Source organism: Erythranthe guttata, chromosome 9 (assembly GCF_056151865.1).
Source record: "Erythranthe guttata isolate IM_541 chromosome 9, IM_541, whole genome shotgun sequence".
Taxonomy (NCBI): domain Eukaryota; kingdom Viridiplantae; phylum Streptophyta; class Magnoliopsida; order Lamiales; family Phrymaceae; genus Erythranthe; species Erythranthe guttata.
In genome coordinates this window covers 10,851,735-10,859,578 of record NC_142541.1, presented here as the reverse complement: position 1 = coordinate 10,859,578, position 7,844 = coordinate 10,851,735, and positions in this window count along the sequence as shown.

Below are 7,844 nucleotides of genomic sequence, written 5' to 3'. Positions count from 1 at the left end.
ATGCATTGCCACTGTGCAGCTTCCATTGAGCCCCGTGCTGTGCCCCGTGCTCAATGCCACTACCGGAATTCTTGGCGCGACTGTGAATTCTGTCGGGACGCTATTTACTTCAGTTTTCGGGTTGGTTCGGGCTGCTACCATCGGGGTATTTATCAATCTTAGGATTTGATATAAAAGCTAATCCGATATAAATCATTTATATATATATATATATATATATATATATATATATCCATATCCTCATGTAAGCTTTTTTATTTATGTTATCAAATAATGCAGAAACGAGTTAAACCTTAAATTGTTGGGTTTTTTTTTTCAATCTTTTTCATTTTATGCATTATTGTTTTTATCTTTCTCCGGAGAAGTAAAATATAAAACATGTATACTTCAAGAATATTGAATATTGACAGCAAACTTCTAAAATTAGATGAAAATTGACAATGAACTTTAAAAGCTGGTTCATAATTAAATAAAAATTTGATAGTAAACTTTTGAATTTTTCACTGGACGATGAACACGTCCGCGTTGTTCACATTCGTACCGACGACAAATTGTTCTCATATACTTTGAACTAATAAAAATACGAGGTATCTTGATTGAATGAAGGATTGAAGGACTTTCTCAAAAAAAAAAAAACATCTTGAATTTAATCTTGCATTTTAATTAGACTCCATTTGGATTCTATAAATAGCTGACTATGGAGTCATCTAGTTAATATAGACATAAAAGTGTTATTCTTATAGATTTGGATCTTCATAATTAGGGTTATAAATGAACTTTGTTTTGAATATATATTGAAGAATGTCTATTCAAGTTTGTTAGAATAACTTTTATCAAGCTTTCAAAATTGTCTTTGAGCGTGACTTGATAATCAACCGACTAATCGAGTTCACTTGATCAGCTTTAATGAAGCCAAAACAGGAGGGGGTATTTGTAACTACCCAAATAGGAGGGGGGTTTTCGTAATTTTACCACACCTCAGGGGTGGTTGTAATTTACCTTATATAAAATATCAAGTTTATATACAACATGAATAAATGTTTGGCAACCCTTGAGTAACCCTAATTCAGTGTCAACTTACGAGCACCCACTTATGCATGCCGATATCACAATACCGTTTACTGATGAGATGCAGTACACATACACTAAGTGCTAGTCTCTTAATGGGAATGACCGATATCCTCATTGGTGGCGTAACCCTTCGACTAGGAACACATTTAATAGTTATAATACTTAAGTAAATATCTCACGATCCTAACGATCAATTACTAGTACTTGTAATACCTGTAAGGACTAAATCTATACTTGTGACAAAGCGACAAAGATATAGAATGCCAATGTGTTTTATCATTAATACGAAAAAGGTTTGTTTATTACAATAATAAATGGAAAGACCACAGCCACAAGTTGGCTTGTTGGTCACCTACTCTAACATTCTTCACTTTCAAACTCAAAATCTGGCGCCAACAATATCCCCCTTTGCCATAGATTTGGTCCGAATTCCATGTTTAACAATAACTCCCACTGCAGACAAGATTTACTCCCCCTGCAACACAGACTGTTAGGACAATAGAAGTTGCAACATGTACATATTATAACACATTAAGTTCCTGCAACACAAAGTAAGCACATGACACAAAATATCAGATAACCAAGACACTACCCGAACTGGCGATAAATAAGACTAACTATTACAGTTCCAAATAAAATAAGAAATGCAAATAGTTCAAAAAACCAAAGAGCAAATAACAAGCAAGTAAATTGTTTTTCAAGAAATCTACGCTCAGTAATCATAGCCGGAAAACAAGTTTTCATCATCATAAGGGCTTGTGGGATGTTCTTGGTGGAAATCTTCTTGGTGGTGGTTTCCTTCTTTTTACCCTTTTCCTTAGCAGCTGTGGACTGTTGGCTACTCATTAAAGCATCTCCTTGAGAGTGGCATCGTTTGCTGGGGCATGAGGAGTTTTTGTTACTTCACCTTTCTAACCGTACTGTGCCAAAGTGTGAAACAATTGAGCCTGTATAATAGCCAATCTCTGAGCTAACTGAGCATGTATAGTCTCCTGGAAGTTGGTGAAGTCATCTTTGAAGACACCAGCTTCGTGGGATACAATGGAAGCCACCGGAGTAGAGACGTGGACACTTTTCTTAGCCTTGAGGACCTCATGCAGCACAGAATAGCCTTCTGAGGGAAGATTAGCAAAATGTTCTGCCAACACTTTGTGGTGAATGGTAATATAACGATCAGGTTAATCCAACATAGATGCAGAACTAGTTGACATGCCTTGTTGACACATAAGTTGGTAGATCAATGAAGGAAAGGGCAGAGATTCACGCACTGCTCTGAAATTAGCAATAGCCACAATATGACCAAATATCAATTCTCGAATATAAATTGAAAGATCATGAGTCACACAGCAGAGAAATTCAGCCTGATTCTTACGCAAAGTGGCATTATGAGTGGTAGGAAACCAATTATACTGCCCAATTTTAAAAAGAACAGAATATAGTTGAGTTAGCTTGGAGGCATGAAAACCAGTTTTTGGTGGTGGCCACTTCTTGAGCACATTAGCAGAGAGCACATTAGCTAGAGTATCTTTGGAGATAAGAGGACTTAACAGTGTCTTTATTTTTGCATTTGTAAAACTCATTGATCAACTCAAGAGTCACATAAAATATTTTTTCCATCAACTTTCTCATATCGTGTAGACCCAACAACTCAGAATCTATCAGTAAGATTGGCGTATAATTCAACCACCACAGACTTGTCATCAGGCTTGGCACTCACCACTGTACCTAACAAACCCTGAAATTTCAACAACCTAAGAATCCTAGAAATTTGTACAAGATAGAAGCTTCTCGAGATTACACTTACGCAGACGCATGCTCTCCCAACTTTCCTTAGCTAGTTCAGAATAAATTAAAGAGAGTTGAGAAGGGATTACCAACAAAGATTTTGGATCCCGCGGACGATTCAGATGACTCAGATCTGAGAAGGTTGTCATTTGTAGACACAACAAGAGTGTGCTCTAAGTAGGAGTTATTTCCACCGGAGTCGGATGACTCATCTCCCTTAGCAAATTTGCTCTCAAGCTTCCTGCGAGAACGACGCACACATGCAGGCTTGAACTAACCTCTTTCATCTCCACAGCATCTTCATTGCCAATAGTTTCATGTTTCGACTCAGAGTGTTCCTCTGCACTTAGATTTATTTGAGGCATGAGTGGATGAGAACTTTTAAAACTATTGGTAAAGAATGGTTGTTTATGAGATTTGTGAAGAGAGCAAAAATACATAATGAAGATTTATTTGAGGCATGAGTGGGCAGGGAGAACGAGTTGACAATATGAGTGACAATTATGGATGATGGATGTCCAAATCTTTTATGCTAACCGTCCAACGTTGTCCGCTCATGCACATAAGCAACTACTTTATCCAAAAGGAAAGGAGTCGGGAAGAGGGTACACGCCATTTTCACATTTTCCTTTGAGTAAGATAGCCCCCGTGATATTATCCTTCACAAGAAAATGAAAGTGGTGAAATTCAATAAATACGTTATTTTGTTTGGTGAAATAATGGACATATATCAAATTATTTTTTATACTTGGAACAAAAAGAGTATCACATAGATTAAAAGTTCGATTATGATAAAAGAGATTAACTGAACCCATGTGCAAGACAGGCAAACCTGGACCATCACCGAGGACGACTTCATCATTGCCAGTGTATTCAAAGTGAATAGACATGTTTGATAAGTCTGAAGTGATATTATGAGAGGCTGCGGAGTCCACAAACCACTTCTTATCTTTTGCAAATGTGGTATAATTTGTTGTGGGCTTGTGGCCTGTAAATTAGATTGCAACTTTGAGCAATATTTTGCCGTATGGCCAATTGTGTCACAAAATTGACACTTGGGATTGTATTGAGTTTTACGGTAATTATTTCGAGGTTTGACTTGGCCAAAAAAACCACGCCGAGAAGTGTCGCCGTTTGTATTACATGAATTCCTAAAAGATTTAGATTGAGTGAAGTTTGGTGTTGCTACAAGAGATTGAGCAACGGATTTCATTCGATGTAGATAGTTTTCGTATCCAACTAGCATGTCGTGCAATTCTTCAAAGGTGAGGGATGATTCTCGGAAGCGGATGGGAGCAAGATGACCTCACGGTATTCAAGTCCTTGGCCATTGAGGATATAGAGTGTGACAATTTCATCGGCGAGAACCATGACGGTGTGAAGATATTCCGTAACAGACCGGGGACCACAATGGGACATGGTGAGCTCCTCATATAAATTGCATAACACGAGTCCTGGAGCGATTGGCGTAAAGTTGGATCAGCTTTGTCAAAGCACCATGACAACTAGGTGTTCGGGCAATCAACGGACTGATTGAAGGAGTTTAATTTAGGTGACGATGATTTGTGGAGATATTTCAATTGCGGAAGAAGGTTACTTGTTGGAGACTGGCTCAATTGATACTATAGAAACTAAAGACTATTGCTATATTAAAATAGAAAACTCAAATTTTATATTCTCACGAGTTCTTACAAAATTTATACGGTTGCAAAAATTATTTTTTTGAAATAAAATTGTTACAACAATCAAGCTATATATGTTGAAAGTTTGCTTCTGAAAATCAACAGCAAATGCCTTGTGAGTGGACGCGAGATATCAGCTGCAAATTAGCTTATATTACTGTTGTGAATCCGTCTTTGTTACTAAGGTACATGATTCTCTAGTAAGAGTGTCTTGCTAGGGGTAGAAATCCGATCGAAAGTAACGCTTTCGGACAAAATTAAATATTTTTTTGTTTTCAGAGTGAAACTAATTCTAATTCAGTTCGAAAAAAATACGAAAAAATGTTAAATGTCGTAATTTTGATATAGGAAAGAAAAAACTTCTTCGGATCAGAATATGTGGAATTTTTTAAAACAATATATATATTTATTCACGTATATTACGAAATAAATAATAAAATTGATATTTTAAATTTAATATTAAAAAAACTTGAAATTTTCGAAATTATTTTCAGAGAAATCAAAATCCCATTCCAATTCCGATCTGTAAAGTCGAAAATCAAAATTTTTGGAATTCAAATTGAAAGCGCTGTTCCAAATTGTAAATTGTTGAATGGAAATCGACGGAAATCAGAAATTTTATTTTAATTTCCACCAATACGGTCTTGAGTGTACTATAAACTCAATTTTTTATTCTAATGTGTGAAGCCCAAATAATGGAGACCACTTGTAAGCTTTAAGTCATCTGTCTGGGCTGGCCCAGTTAATTAGTTTCAACATCAGAGATAAACTTTTTTAGCCCATCTATCAATATAAAAGACAAGATAAAATTTCTCTGGAGCAGTAGCCAGAATGCACTACAAAACAACCCCACAACATTGGTTTAAGTCAAGTAAACATATTTATAAAAAGGGCAAATGGCAAAAAGTCCCATCACATGGGACTTAAATGCATTTTAGTCCATAAAAAAAACAGTCTCTCAATTAAGCCCATCCCCATGTCTTTAGTCTAAAATACCCTCAATAATATAATTCTTAACAATTTCACCCATTATGCTCTAACTTCCTTAATATTACACATTGACCCCGGATTTAAACAAATATATCACATAAACCCCCAAAACTTTTTTTTTTTCAGATAATAATTTTTTTTCTGAAATGTTTTTTTTCCAGCCAGATTCCGGCGTTGACTTTTTTTTTTTTTTTTTTTTTTTTTTGAATTGTTTTTTCTTAGAAAAAAATATTTTAATTAATATTACTGTTTTGACTACTAAATTACTGTCTCTCACAGTAATATTACTGTTTGGGACAGTAATATTATGAATATTATTTTTCCGAACAGTAATATTATTAATATTATTGACTAAGACAGTTAAATCACTCTTGGAGACAGTAATTTAACATCCAAGACAGTAATATTAATTAATATAAATTTTTTTGTAAGGAAAAAAAAAAAAAAAAGTCAATTAACAGTTAAATTACTGTCTCCGACAGTTAAATAACTGCTGGAGACAGTAATTTAGCAACGAATACAGTAATATTAATTACAAATATTTTTTTTAAGAATAAAAAAGTCAATTAACAGTTAAATTACTGTCTCCGACAGTTAAATAACTGTTGGAGACAGTAATTTAGCAACGAATACAGTAATATTAATTAAAAATATTTTTTTAAGAATAAAAAAGTCAATTAAAAGTTAAATTACTGTCTCCGACAGTTAAATAACTGCTGGAGACAGTAATTTAGCAACGAATACAATAATATTAATTAAAAATATTTTTTTTAAGAATAAAAAAGTCAATTAACAGATAAATTACTGTCTCCGACAATTAAATAACTGCTGGAGACAGTAATTTAGCAACGAGTACAGTAATATTAATTAAAATATTTTTGAAGAAAAAAAAAAAAAAACAGTCAATTAACAGTAAAATTACTGTCTCCGACAGTTAAATAGCTGCCGGAGACAGTAATTTAGCAGCAAAGACAGTAAAATTAATTAAAATATTTTTTTTAAGAAAAAACAAAATTATTAAAAAAAAAAAAAAAAAAAAAAAAAAGTCAACACCGGAGACCCGGCGATCAACGGCCGTTGACCGGCCGGAAAAAAATTTCACGAAAACAAAATTATAAAAAAAAAAAAAAAAAAAAAAGTCAACGCCGGAATCTGGCCGGAAAAAAAATATTTCAGAAAAAAAGTTTATTTTCTGAAAAAAAAAAGTTTTGGGGGTTAATGTGATATATTTGTTTAAATCCGGGGTCAATGTGTAATATTTAAGAAGTTAGAGCATAATGGGTGGAATTGATAAGAATTAGGGTTAAAATTGGGGTCAAAATTGAAATTATGGTTAAAATTGGTTAATTGATGAAATTGGGCTAAATTGGGATGTAAATCATGAAATTGGAGTTGAATTGGGTTTCAATGAATTGGGGGTAATTTTGGTATATATAAAGGAATTTTCCTTATTTGCAAATAAGTTTGAATGGGGTGGATTTATTTGAAAGACAAAAAAGTTGGATGTCCCTATTTTAATTAAGTGCCCTTGTCATGGGTTTTTTTGTGATTACCCCTTAAAAAAAACTGTGATAAGCAAAATTTGCATCAAATTCTTCTGTGTTTTCATTTTCCGTTGCATGAAATGCCCTTTATATATAAAAGAAAGGTTTTGCCCCAAAACCCTAGACCCATTTTTGTGAAATTTTTGTAACCCTAGGGGCATATTCGTCTTTGTAAAAATGTAAGTTTTTTTTTTCTTAAATTTTATCGGCCAGATTTTTAGATTCCCATTAACAGCAATTAAAACTTCCCACGATGTTAGTAAATTTTTACACGATCTGTCATCACGTTGTGTTTTCACCAATATTTCGTTTAACCGCTACCTTTTCGGTTTATAAATATAAAAATTCTTGGCCATTATTATCAATCTCTGCAGTTTTCCACAATTCTTCTTATTTATTTCATTTTTTTGTTTGGATTTTCTTTGTTGCTCTTCTTCCACTGTAATATAGCATCATTCCATAGCATCCAGCCTATCCACAATCATCTCCATCTCTATGGAGGATTGTGCGGTCAAAAACCAATAATTGCTTATGGTAATTTGTTTTGTTTTTTTTTTTTTGGAGAATTATTGATTACTTTTGGTATATTATGTATGTTTTTATAATTTTATTATGTATGCAAAAACATGTTTTAGTTTTTGTAGATTTACTTCTAAGGTGCATCTTTTGTTAAGATTTCTCTTCTTTCGGGTTTCTTCTCTCAAACTCTGCCTTTTCCTATGCAGACAAAAACACCAAAAAAAGAAACCAACAATGAAGACAATCGAAAACC